The 12,779-nt window shown below is 39.1% G+C and overlaps 1 long non-coding RNA gene across 2 annotated transcripts; it reads right to left on the reverse strand.

Moving 5' to 3' along the window:
• Positions 1–11,523, reverse strand: LOC139746133 (uncharacterized). 2 transcript variants are annotated; one of them, XR_011712078.1, is made up of 3 exons: positions 5,195–11,523; positions 1,636–1,726; positions 1–850 (listed from the first exon to the last, which is right to left on the reverse strand). It is a non-coding gene; the product is annotated as an uncharacterized lncRNA (long non-coding RNA). The 2 variants fall into 2 exon arrangements; XR_011712077.1 differs by lacking the exon at positions 5,195–11,523 and having other exon boundaries at positions 1,636–5,186.
• Positions 11,524–12,779: the final 1,256 nt, after the last annotated feature.

Here is a 12,779-nt window from a genome sequence, read left to right on the forward strand (position 1 = left end):
TGTTTGATACGCCAAGCATAAAAGCAGTGGTGTGTAAGCAGTGAATAGTGCTTGGTATATGAGAGTAATAGTGCCTTAAATATCGGAGAAGTGCGAATGTCTTAACAGGATAATGCTCGAGTTAGCTGGGGTACTGGGAGGGGCCAATACACTACCATCCGAGCCCTCCCTCTCACCGGTGGCAGTCACATATTAAAATATAGTCAGAGTAGTACGCCTTCAATTTGCAGGGGGGTCATGGGAGGGGCCATTACTCTACTACCTAAGCCCTCCCTCTCGCTGGTGGCAGAGGTAAGAGCACTGGTACCTGAGCAACCCCACCAGTGATGGACAGCTGACGATGAGAGGAATATGACCTAAACACTTTTAATAGTGTGAGGATCCTATCAGCACTGGTGCTGGCTGGTACAGTATTGCCTGCCTTCTACGGTAAGAGCAGCGATGCCTAAGCAACACTACCAGTGTCTGGCTCTTAGCATCAATACAACTATGCCATAGCAGCTCCAGCAGTGCCTGGCTCTTAGTGGCGAGAGCAGCGGTGCCTGAGAAGCTCCAGCAGTGCCTGGCTCTTAGCGGTGAGAGCAGCGGTGCCTGAGCAGCTCCAGCAGTGCCTGGCTCTTAGTGGCGAGAGCAGCAGTGCCTGAGCAGCTCCAGCAGTGCCTGGCTCTTAGCGGCGAGAACAGCAGTGTCTGGGCAGTTCCAGCAGGAACATAGCGATGTTGGCGGCCCAGGCGAGGATGAGGATGGTGTGCTCCTTTGTCGTGCAAAATTCGCCTGCCGCTAAACGGGGAGACGTCTTAAGACCATCACGTTCGCTGGAGGGGGTTTGCCTCTGTCGCTCAAGTTCTCTCTGCCAACAATGAAACATAACCTAAATTGAAAAATTCAATTTCAATTATCATATTTAGATAGTAATAAGCCTAATTTCATAGCTTTTACATGATATACATATCTTTAATATGAAAATGTAGTTACAATAATGATTACTATATTTCTAGATATATTGCCTACTTCATTGTCATCAAAACTTAGCCAAACCCTTATATAGTTACCCGCAAACAGAGACGTTGGATTTGGCTGCTAATAAACTCTGATGCAGGTATCTCATTCTCTATGCAGCCTTCACCATTAATACCATGTCCCACTCCTTTTCACAGACACTTATAACTTACATTAAGTCGTTAAGGTTAACGCTCTCCACCCACCCTCTATTCCACAAATGTTACTGTGTCTGGACGGACAGATAATTTCTTCCTAAATATACATGTCATTGATATGTTCTTCTATTGTCATTTTGTCATTCCATATAGTTTTTGTACTGAAGTGAAAAGTCTGGTCTCTCTACAATGTTGATGTTAAAATCTTGATATAGTGGTTTAAATCCAAGCATCCTGTCTCTATATCGCATGAGTAATTGATGACCTCTGTATACAGCCAATGATTCATGTTAGCATCTAATGTCTACATATGATTAACTGATGTTAACCTGTTATCATCTGATACTCTTATTTCTACATAGTTTTCAACATCATACATTAAAGATCAGAGCTTTCTCAGTTATCAGAATTTGATGTTTACTTTCTCATTTTGGTTTAGTTAACATGTAAGACCTGAACTTTATATTATTTGTATTACCTTAAAGTAATGGTCTTCTTTTTATCACTGGCAGCTCTTGATGTGTAGCAGATGAATATGAAGTGTGCCTCCAAGCTTCCTGACCAACAAGCTGTCAAAAGAACAAAATATGAACAAAGTAGCAAGAAACGCTTTTCAGCAACAACATATATAAGAGTGATACAATGAAATAAAAAAGGAGAACCAACCACAAGAACAAAATTGAAACAGCTTGGGAGGGACTGATGTTAGTCTCGAGTACAATTACAGTTTTCATATTCATTAGAATAAAGTTAACATTAGCCACATTTCTGTGTGTTGCGGATGGTTAGTACTTAGTGCAAAGAAATTATTGGCAACATTTATTACAATCATGCATCTATTAGCTATATATTATAAATGACATGGACACTATTCATTTCTAAGTATTATTGTACTTTTTATAATGTATATATTAAAAAAATGATACAAAGACATGTTTTGTAATTCTTCTGTTTTCCAAGAGCTTCCCAACACATGGCAAAGTCAGTGCCACATTAATCTTTTGCTAAAAGTACTAGCATGAACTGTAAAGTACTACAGAGTAAACAGAAAAACTGATCTATAAATACTCATCTCCCAAAGGTGTTAGTAGAATGCCAGTATAAAGTGTTCCTCAAAATGAAATGTTTGAGGACAATATGTTGTGTGCTGGTTTCATCGAGGAAGTAATAAAAAGAAATGTGCTTGAGAGAGCAGAAGAGGGTGTATTGAAATGGTATGGACATATGGAGACTGAGTGAGGAAAGGTTGACAAAGGGGATGTGTGTCAGATGTGGAGGGAACAAGAAGTGGGAGACCAAACTGGAGGTGAAAGGATGGAGTGAAAAAGATTTTCAGTGATCGGGGCCTGAACATACAGGAGGGTGAAAGGCATGCATGGAACAGAGTGAATTGGAAACATGTGGTATACTGGGGTCGATGTGCTGTCAATGAACTGAGCCAGTGCATGTGAAACGTCTGGGGTAAACCATGGAAAGATCTTGCATTGTACTACAAAAGTATTGATTAATCATCAGTGCTTTATGAAGTGATGAGGTGAAAGATAATCATTACCATTACTCCAGAACATGTTAACCAAATGGAATATTAACAAGTGAAATATGCAAACATACAAATTACCTCATCTCAGAGAAAAATGATATAGAGTCAGGACAGTATCCTTCCACAACTCCCCAAAGGTTATATATTTTCTTGTGAGATATGTGGATGTATTCAATCTTGCTTGATGAGTTACTGTTCCTTCCTTAAAAATATCAATGTCTTCCATCTGAATCTAGATGGGAGACTGAAAGATGACCTCTAGCCATTTCTGGACACTGGTCCACATCATAGTGATGAATTCTGCATCTATATCAACTTTGTGTTTCACTCCTTCAGAACTACAAGTTTTCTCCGCCTTCAAGTGGTTCTCGGATGAATGCTGGCAGGACACCATCTTGTTACACTGACTCTTAAGTCTGACAGAACATGTAGTGGGTTTGCTCAGTCTTGATTATGTTGGTCCCAGATGAAGGGCTCCTCTTCAGTGGGAATATTCGTGTAGTGCATTAGACAATTCCTTTGGGAGAGGATCCTTCGATACTGTAAACATTCAAAAGCATTCTTTCCTTTATGATTCTCCACATGTCTCAGTAAATGGTACCTGCAGGAGAAAGTCTTTTGGCAATGAACATTCATATGGCTTCTTTCCTGTATGAATAGTCATATCCTGTGATAAGGTAAGTTTTCCTAAAGAAGGTCCTATGGCACTGCAAACATTCATATGGTTTCTTCCCTGTATGAGCAGTCATGTGCTGCACTAAAAGACTTCTCCGAGAGAAGGATTATACGAAACATGAACATTCATATAACCTCTCTCCTGTGTGAAAAGTCATGTGATCCACTAACTTACTTTTCTGGGAGTTCTTATGACAACGAGAACATTCATGTGTCTTCTTTCTCGGTTGATTGGACATGTGCCTCATAAAAGCTCTTCTATGGCAGAAGGTCTTTTGGCACTGTGAACATTTGTATGTTCTCTCTCTTATGTGAATATTCAAGTGTTCCACTAAAGTACTCCTCTGGTAGAATATCTTTTGGCAATGGGAGCATTCATATCCCTTCTTTTCTGTATGAATAGTCATGTGCTGCACTACATCACTCCTCCAAGAGAAGGTCTTTTGGTAATGTGAACATTCATATGGTTCTTCTCCTGTATGAATATTCATGTGCCTCACTAAAACATTCTTCCAGAAGAAGGTCTTTTGACAATGTGAACATTCATATGGTTCTTCTCCTGTATAAATATTCATGTGCCTCACTAAAAAATTCTTCCAGAAGGTCTTTTGGCAATGTGAACATTCATATGGTTCTTCTCCTGTATGAATATTCGTGTGCCTCACTAAAACATTCTTCCAGAAGAAGGTCTTCTGGCAATGTGAACGTTTAAACTGCTTCTTTCTTCGGTGAACTTCCATATGATGTACAAGTTCATGATGTTTCAGAAAGCATTCATTGCACTTACAACACTTGTTAAAGCTACTTACATGTGTGAGCATGACTTTCCATGGTAGAATCTAAAAAATGATTTGTCATATGGTGAACATGCTGTTTGTTTACCCTCCATTGTGCACTCTTGTTCACAAATACTTCCCATAACACCCTCAGGCATTTAGAGACTGAAATGGAGAAGCAGAGTGAATGATTCCCACTGAGGTATGGGAAGTGCATGACGAAATCTGTTCTTGGTGCATTACTCTTGACACGGGTGAAACTGCAGCAAGTTGAACAGCTCAGCAGTATCTGAGTGTGATATACTGTAACAGTTTTTGGTCTGATGTTGGTCTCCTTAAGATTTGCCACATAAGGTTCGGCATTGTACTTCCTTCCATCTCCCTTGTCACCCACACCACGAAACACTACAACCACAGTTCCAATAAAGTATGATGGCCAAGGCATTTCCCATGGGATACAACCACACATCAATTATTTCTGCCCAACATCTCTTACTTGTGAATATATAGTGATCTGCCTGCACATCTCAATGCACTGCATATTTACACCAAGTCTTTTCTACTTATCATCTCTTACTCACTGTTGATGATAATCAACATGTCCTTTAGGCTTATTTCCAAAAGGATTTTTTTTTTCACAACCCAACAATCATCCTGATGAGGTAATAATGTATATTTACATTTCAGGCTCTATTCTTGTTATACCATTTGAGGCATTGTACTTTTATAATAACATTTATGATGAAATGATGATGTACATCTTACATACTTTTTAAACTTAACTTACCACACTATGGAAAGTCGAGTTCTGGGAAAGCATATTAATTTTGAAATGCACAGAACCATAATTTCAAAGAAATATCTAATCTGTATGTGCTTGGCATTAATCATGCCATTAATTATGGCTAATAACAACCATTCTAATCTACATAATTGATACTTTGACTGTCCTATACATTAAGAACAAACTATATCACAAAGAAACATGTCTAAAGGTAATTCAACTCAAACATGAATAAAAAACAAATCAGTTTTCTAAATATTACCATGACTCTTTCATATCAATAAAAGAATTTCTGTTCTTAGATCGTTTTCATTTCATTCAAGTAGATATCTCTCCCTTTAAAACTAAAGCCACTTCACTGCATTTATGAATGCTACTCCTGCAGTTACTGTTGTCATTGAGTAACTTAATAATAATTGTCCATGATCTTCCAATGCTTTTACTGTTGATGCTGTGTTTGTTTCAGTGTGGTTCATCTTCAACTGCTTTCATTGTTGATGTTGTGTTTGTTTCAATGTAGTTCATTCTATTACTTGCATGTTGTTGTTCTTAGGCTCTTCCAGTAATCATAATTTCTCTATCTTCATGGTAGTCTGTGGATAAGGAGACATGGTTTTGGTGCATCACAAGTGATAGCTAGAAAATGGATGTGAGTGAAAAAAGACCTTTTCATTGTCTGTTCCTGGCAATGCCTTGCTAAAGTGGGATATGGAAAACAAGTACGAAACAAAGAAAATGACTTGTTATTATCACTATTATCATTTTCATTAGTACCATCATTAAGACTACCACTACTCATTACTCATTATTATTGCATGTATGGTCTTTTATTATAGTACTTGCTATTTTACACGCAAGATTTATGCTAATATTCCTATTTCTCACGAGTTAATTGCCCTTGTTGCGTGTCTGTAAATGGTGTCTACTAACACGGCGTTGTTAGCTGAATTCCACCAAAATACATAAAATAAATCACATATCAAAAAATCTCAAAACACAAAAGCTATGGTTTCTATCTAAATCTGCCAAAAAAAAAAATTTGTGTGAAATGACCAGGTAATTAAAATTCTAACACACTTTAACCAATATTACCATTAATTGTCGGCTGATCATGCCTATATTTTTTTTTCTACTGGGGTCAAATTCACTTGTTTCTTTACTTTCAGAAAAGCTTATCTTCATTATATTACAATAACATCAGATATTTGAAATTCCTAATTGCTTATGTCATCTCCCTCAACTAAACGAACATTCACTTTCTAATCAGCATATTATACAATCTTCCAATCAATGAAACATGACAACCAGATTATAATGATATAATGTGTATAACAAGTCCTACAACACAACCCTAAGGGTAATTTGCATTAATAGTAGTAATAGCTGATAAAGAAGTCCCCAAGTCGTACTCGCTGTATTCTATTAGATCAAGAGTATTGAATACAAGAATAAACTACTGGCGAGAAAGATAACTTTATTAGTATGTTGATTAAATATGGTAGGCTTCATAGCATTAAATAATGCTCTAACACAGGTGAGAATACTATTGAAGAACTCAAATATAGAATTCCCTGGAAATGACATCCACAGCAGACTTTCCTGATCTATAAGCAAACTGAAAATTATTAACTCTATACTCTACTTCAATCTCTATACATTTCTATAGTAATCATTTTGGACAAATGAAAGATACAGCTATCACTTTACAATCTGTAATCTTTCAAGACTTCAGAAGGGTCCTTCTGAAGCAGAGATACAAATGTGGCTGTTTTCTATAACAATCACATAAGATCATTTATATAGTCATAACAAACTGTACACCAAATGCTTGTGTTACAAAGAGACTTAAGTAACAGAAGTGATATACATCATCAGGAACTGCTGATTTACTGGATATGAGATTTCATTAAATGTTTCTCTAAGGTTAAATGCACACATTACAAGCATCTATGATGAGCTCCACTCAAGTTATCCTGTACATTAATAATTTGTCTTGCTGCATCACCACTGTCCAAGCCTGATCAAAATGTGTTGAGATTCTCATCAAATTAATCCTATTCAGGGAGAGCAACACAATATTTTGCCTTCTGACCTGTGACTGCACTATGTCTTCTCCAGGTTTTTTGTGCATTCTTGCTTAACAAGCTTCGTTTAGTTTTACTTTTGTGGTTCTTTTGCATACTCCTACTTCTTTATCGTTTGTTCTACAATACTTTCAGTATCAGTTTGCTGTAAAAAGCTAATACATTTTCTTCTGAACCAGTTTCTTATTTACTGCCACTATTATCAAGGGTTTATTGTTTGATAAAATTGTGATAGTTTTCTGTCGGATTACATTACTTTCACATTTTTCATGTTTTCAGAGACAGTCAGTCAAAAGGCTCATCTTGAGAGGCACAAGAAATTTCAAACACACCTTAGTCTATCCATTCACAGCAGGCTTTTAAAACTTTTCAACTTCGGTTTATAACAACACCTTTCATGATAGGTTTTTCACTAAAGCATCTTGACATATATGATGATTGTAAACATAGTTACGATCTGATAATCTAAATGATTTTTTTCTGATAACACCTGAATACATTCTACCTATTGGAAAAATACAAATCTCATTTTCTATCACCTCTTGTATTACATGTCACATGTCAATGAAAACTTTGTACCTTACATCATCTTGATAAATGGTACGAAGTACAGAAAAAGTAATGATCAGCTTTCTTTCTCATATATTAGCAATGAGATCCTTAATATACTGCTGAGAAGTGGGGCCCTGGACCAGACGGGTCTATCTCTAATACCATATAGACTACTAGGTGAGGATTTTATGGATTGAAGTAATATGTACTACAAGTGTATAACCTACTTTTATGTTAATCATCCAATCTCCTTAACATAACCAACCCTTACCATCTTCTTGAATATTTTCAATACACTGCTCCTATTCACAAAACACAACTGTTCCTGATTTATTTCCTGTAGTTTGTAAAGTGGTAAATACTTCACTGGCATTTATGTGCACAGTCAACAAGGAACTAATAAAAATACTGAGCTAGAATTAGATGATTGCTCATAATATATATCATTATATATGACATTCACTAACAATACACAAAATAATAAGCTTGTCATCCACTCATACTATACACAATGATTATACATCCCACTCCACTATACGGATCCTACTCCACTGTACACAATGTTAATGCATCCCACTCCACTGTACACAATATCTATACATCACATTCTACTTGAATCTTACCTCTCACCTGACCACATAGTAGAGATGTGCCCCATAGGTTTCATCTGAGGAATTCACATCATAATTCCCCTGCTGGATCTTGATACACCCACTTTAAACTCTGCGACCACCATAATGACAGTTGTAGAAGACAGTGCCACTTGGTCCTTGGGTAGGGGTCTGTTATTGTCGGTTAATTACACTAGCTGCCGCCAGGTGGTGAGCATTCCTGCTGTTGCATATGGTAATGATTCACCATTTTCTGTTATACATGTGGTCTACAAAAACCAATAAAGGTGTATAGAGAAGTTTTAGAACTCTCCTTCTTAACACTTTACCAGCTGAGGAAGGTGTTGATTTTTAATGGGTGGATGTAGTTTGACAATGAAGACCTTTCTGATCCTGGAAAGCTGATTGGCCTGACAGACCAATCAACGAACCTATACTGTGCCCAACCGTTGTCCATGTAGCTTATATATATACATATATATGATCAGACAACCCTCCAGTTGCCCCTCTCAGCACATTAACATCCAAAAGTCTCTCTTTCACGTGCCTATCAATCAATACGTAATCCAATAACGCTCTCTGGCCATCTCTCTTACTTACATATGTATACTTATCAAGCCAGGTATTCCCAATCACCAGTCCTTTTTCATCACACAAATCTACAAGCCCTTCACCATTTCCATTTACAACACTGAAAACCCCATGTACACCAATGTCTGATCATTATCTTGTGGAGGTGAAGATGAAGATATGTAAAGGTTTTAGAAAAGAGGAGAGAATGTTGGGGTGAAGAGAGTGGTGAGAGTAAGTGAGCTGGAAAGGAGACTTGTGTGAGGAAGTACCAGGAGAGATTGAGTGCAGAATGAAAAATGGTGAGAGCAAATGACATAAGGGAAGTGGGGGAGGAACGAAATGTATTTAGGGAAGCAGTGCTGGCTTGCGCAAAAGATGCCTGTGGCATGAGAAAAGTGGTAGGTGGGCAGACTAGACAAGGTAGCGAGTGATGTAATGAAGAAGTATGATTGTTAGTGAAAGAGAAGAGAGAGGCGTTTGGACGATTTTTGCAGGGAAATAGGGCAAATGACTGGGAGATGTGTAAAAGAAAGAGGTAAGAGGTCAAGAGAAAGGTGCAAGAGGGGAAAAAGAGGGCAAAGGAGAGTTGGGGTAAGAGAGCATCATTAAATTTTAGGGAGAATAAAAAGACGTTTTGGAAGGAGGTAAATAAAGTGCATAAGACAAGAGAACAAATGGGAACATCAGTGAAGGGGGCTACTGGAGAGGTAATGACAAGTAGTGGTGAAGTGAGAGGGAGATGGAGTGAGTATTTTGAAGGTTTGTTGAACGTGTTTGATGATAGAGTGGCAGATATAGGGTGTTTTGGTTGAGGTGGTGTGTGAAGTGAGAGGGTCAGGGAGAATGATTTGGTAAAGAGAAAAGAGTTAGTGAAAGCTTTGCGGATGATGAAAGCCGGCAAGGCGGTGGGTTTGAATGGTATTGCTGTGGAATTTTTTAAAAAAGGGTGATGACTGTGTTGTTGACTGGTTGGTGAGGATATTTAATGTATGTTTGGTTCATGGTGAAGTGCCTGAGGACTGGCGGAATGCGTGCATAGTACTACTGTACAAATGCAAAGGGGATAAAGGTGTGTGTTCAAAATACAGAGGTATAAGTTTGAGTACTCCTGGGAAATGACATGGGAGGATATAACTGAGAGGATGAAGGCATGTACAGAGCATCGGATTGGGGAAGAGCAGTGTGGTTTCAGAAGTGGTAGAGGATGCATGGATCAGGTGTTTGCTTTGAAGAATGTATGTGAGAAATACTTAGAAAAACAAACGGATTTGTATGTAGTCTGGGTCTGGAGAAAGCATATGACAGAGTTGATGGAGATGCTCTGTGGAAGGTATTAAGAGTATATGGTGTGGGAGGTAAGTTGCTAGTAGCAGTGAGAAGTTCTTATCAAGGATATAAGGCATGTGTGCGAGTAGGAAGAGAGGAAAATGATTGGTTCCCAGTGAATGTCGGTTTGCGGTAGGAGTGTGTGATGTCTCCAAGGTTGTTTAATTTGTTTATGGATGGTATTGTTAGGGAGGTGAATGCAAGAGTTTTGGAGAGAGGGGCAAGTATGCAGTCTGTTGTGGATGAGAGGGCTTAGGAAGTGTCAGTTGTTGTTCGCTGATTATACAGCGCTGGTGGCTGATTCGGGTGAGAAACTGCAGAAGTTGGTGACTGAGTTTGGTAAAGTGAGTGAAAGAAGAAAGCTGACAGTAAATGTGAATAAAAGCAAGGTTCAGTAGGGTTGAGGGACAAGTAAATTGGGAGGTAAGTTTGAATGGAGAAAAACTGGAGAAAGTGAAGTGGTTTAGATATCTGGGAGTGGATTTGGCAGCGGATGGAACCATGGGAGCGGAAGTGAGTCACACAGTAAGGGAGGGGGCAAAGGTTCTGGAGGCGTTGAAGAATGTGTGAAAGGCGAGAACGTTATCTCGGAGAGCAAAAATGGGTATTTCTGAAGGAACAGTGCTTCCAACAATGTTATATGGTTGTGAGGCATGGGCTATAGCATAGACAGGGTTGTGCGGAGGAGAGTGGATGTGTTGGAAATGAGATGTTTGAGGACAATATGTGGTGAGGTGGTTTGATCGAGTAAGTAATGGAAGGGTAAGAGATGTGTGGTAATAAAAAGAGTGTTGTTGAGAGAAGAAGAGGGTGTGTTGAAATGGTTTGGTCACATGGAGAGAATAAGAGAGGAAAGATTGACAAAGAGGATATATATGTCAGAGGTGGAGGGAACGAGAAGTGGGAGACCAAATTGGAGGTGGAAGGAAGGAATGAAAAAGATTTTGAGCGTTCGAAGCCTGAACATATAGGAGGGTGAAAGGCGTGCAAGGAATAGAGTGAATTGGAACGATGTGGTATACTGGGCTCGACGTGCTGTCAGTGGATTGAACCAGGGCATGTGAAGCGTCTGGGGTAACCCATGGAAAGTTTTGTGGGGCCTAGATTAGGAAAGGGAGCTGTGGTTTCGTTGCATTACATATGACAGCTAGAGACTGAGTGTGAACGAATGTGGCCTTTGTTGTCTTTTCCTAGCGCTACTTCGCGCGCAGGAGAGGGAATGGGGGGTGCCATTTCATGTGTGGCGGGGTGGCGGAGAGAATGGATGAAAGCAACATGTATGAATATGTACATGTGTATATATGTATATGTGTATGTATGTATATGTGTGTATACGTTGAAATGTATAGGTATGTAAATGTGCGTGTGTGGGCGTTTATGTATATACATGTGTATGTGGGTGGGTTGGGCCATTCTTTCGTCTGTTTCCTTGCGCTACCTCGCTAACGCGGGAGACAGCGACAAAGTCTAATGAATAAACATTATATATATATATATATATATATATATATATATATACATCATATGTGTGTATGTGTTACCGGACTACACCTGCTCAGGGTACAGTGAAATATTACCTTTGTCTCGTCAGAGAACTTAAGATGAATCGACCACATTACCCTGCTACTGGAAGTAAAGCAGCCTTAGATCGCAGGAGTTCTAGAAAGGTTTCTGGGGGGAGAAAAAACAGTCAAATTTCCGTATTAGTCATCAAAGGTTGTGCTGATAAAACTGCGTTTAGATCGGTAAACCAGACTTGACAGTTTACCAAAATCTTATGTACGGGAAAAACGAGACGTTATCTCTTTCATCCTTACCCTGCATGATGAAAAGAATGACATATGGCAACGGTGAGGAACATGATTCTACTACATCCAGAACCATTCTCTATGCCACAGGTTTGTGTACTTACCTCCACAAACGTTCGTGTCTGCGGGGAAAATGACGAGACAATTATATCAGCGTTATTGTTATCAACACCAAGGATCTCTTATCTCTCCATTGATGTCTCTCTCATACGTATGAGGAAGGTAATAGTATCTTGTGATGAGACCCCGACGTTAAACAAGACGTATCCAAAATCATGAATCATATGTGGTTTGCGTGATGTAAAGACGATTCCTCCCCCCATGCAACCCTATGTCAATATTGGCACCTCGTATACCCTCGTAATATTATGACTGACTACGCACTGTTTTTTTTTTTATATATATTATTCTTGCGTCAAAAATGGGAAATTCAGAGTGCAGTTCTGTCCAGCTTGTGATCACGTTGAATATATATATTTTTTTTTTTGTGTGTGTTCTTTTTTGAATGGTGGTATTTAGGGTTATCGTAAGGTAGACCTTGGGTTTTATGGAAGAACTCCATCGTGGCTCTTAACGGGCCGTCTTCGCGCGACACGGGTGTTTCTTTCTGTATGTGGTGCGCGCGCGTGTGTGGTGTGTGTGTGTGTGTGTGTGTGTGTTGGGGAGGGGGGAGTGTTACGGCACTTCTGAGTTTGAATGATGATCTGTATTGCCCGCCGCTTAATGGTGCTACAGCAGCAATATCATTTGCCCGTGTGTGCGATGGTCAGTTCCGCTCAACAACGAGAGAGAGCTGAAGAGAGAGAGAGAGAGAGAGAGAGAGAGAGAGAGAGAGAGAGAGAGAGAGAGAGAGAGAGAGAGAGAGAGAGAGAGAGAATGGTTGCATTCGAAGG

The sequence above is a fragment of the Panulirus ornatus genome, chromosome 64, assembly GCF_036320965.1.
Source record: "Panulirus ornatus isolate Po-2019 chromosome 64, ASM3632096v1, whole genome shotgun sequence".
Lineage (NCBI taxonomy): Eukaryota > Metazoa > Arthropoda > Malacostraca > Decapoda > Palinuridae > Panulirus > Panulirus ornatus.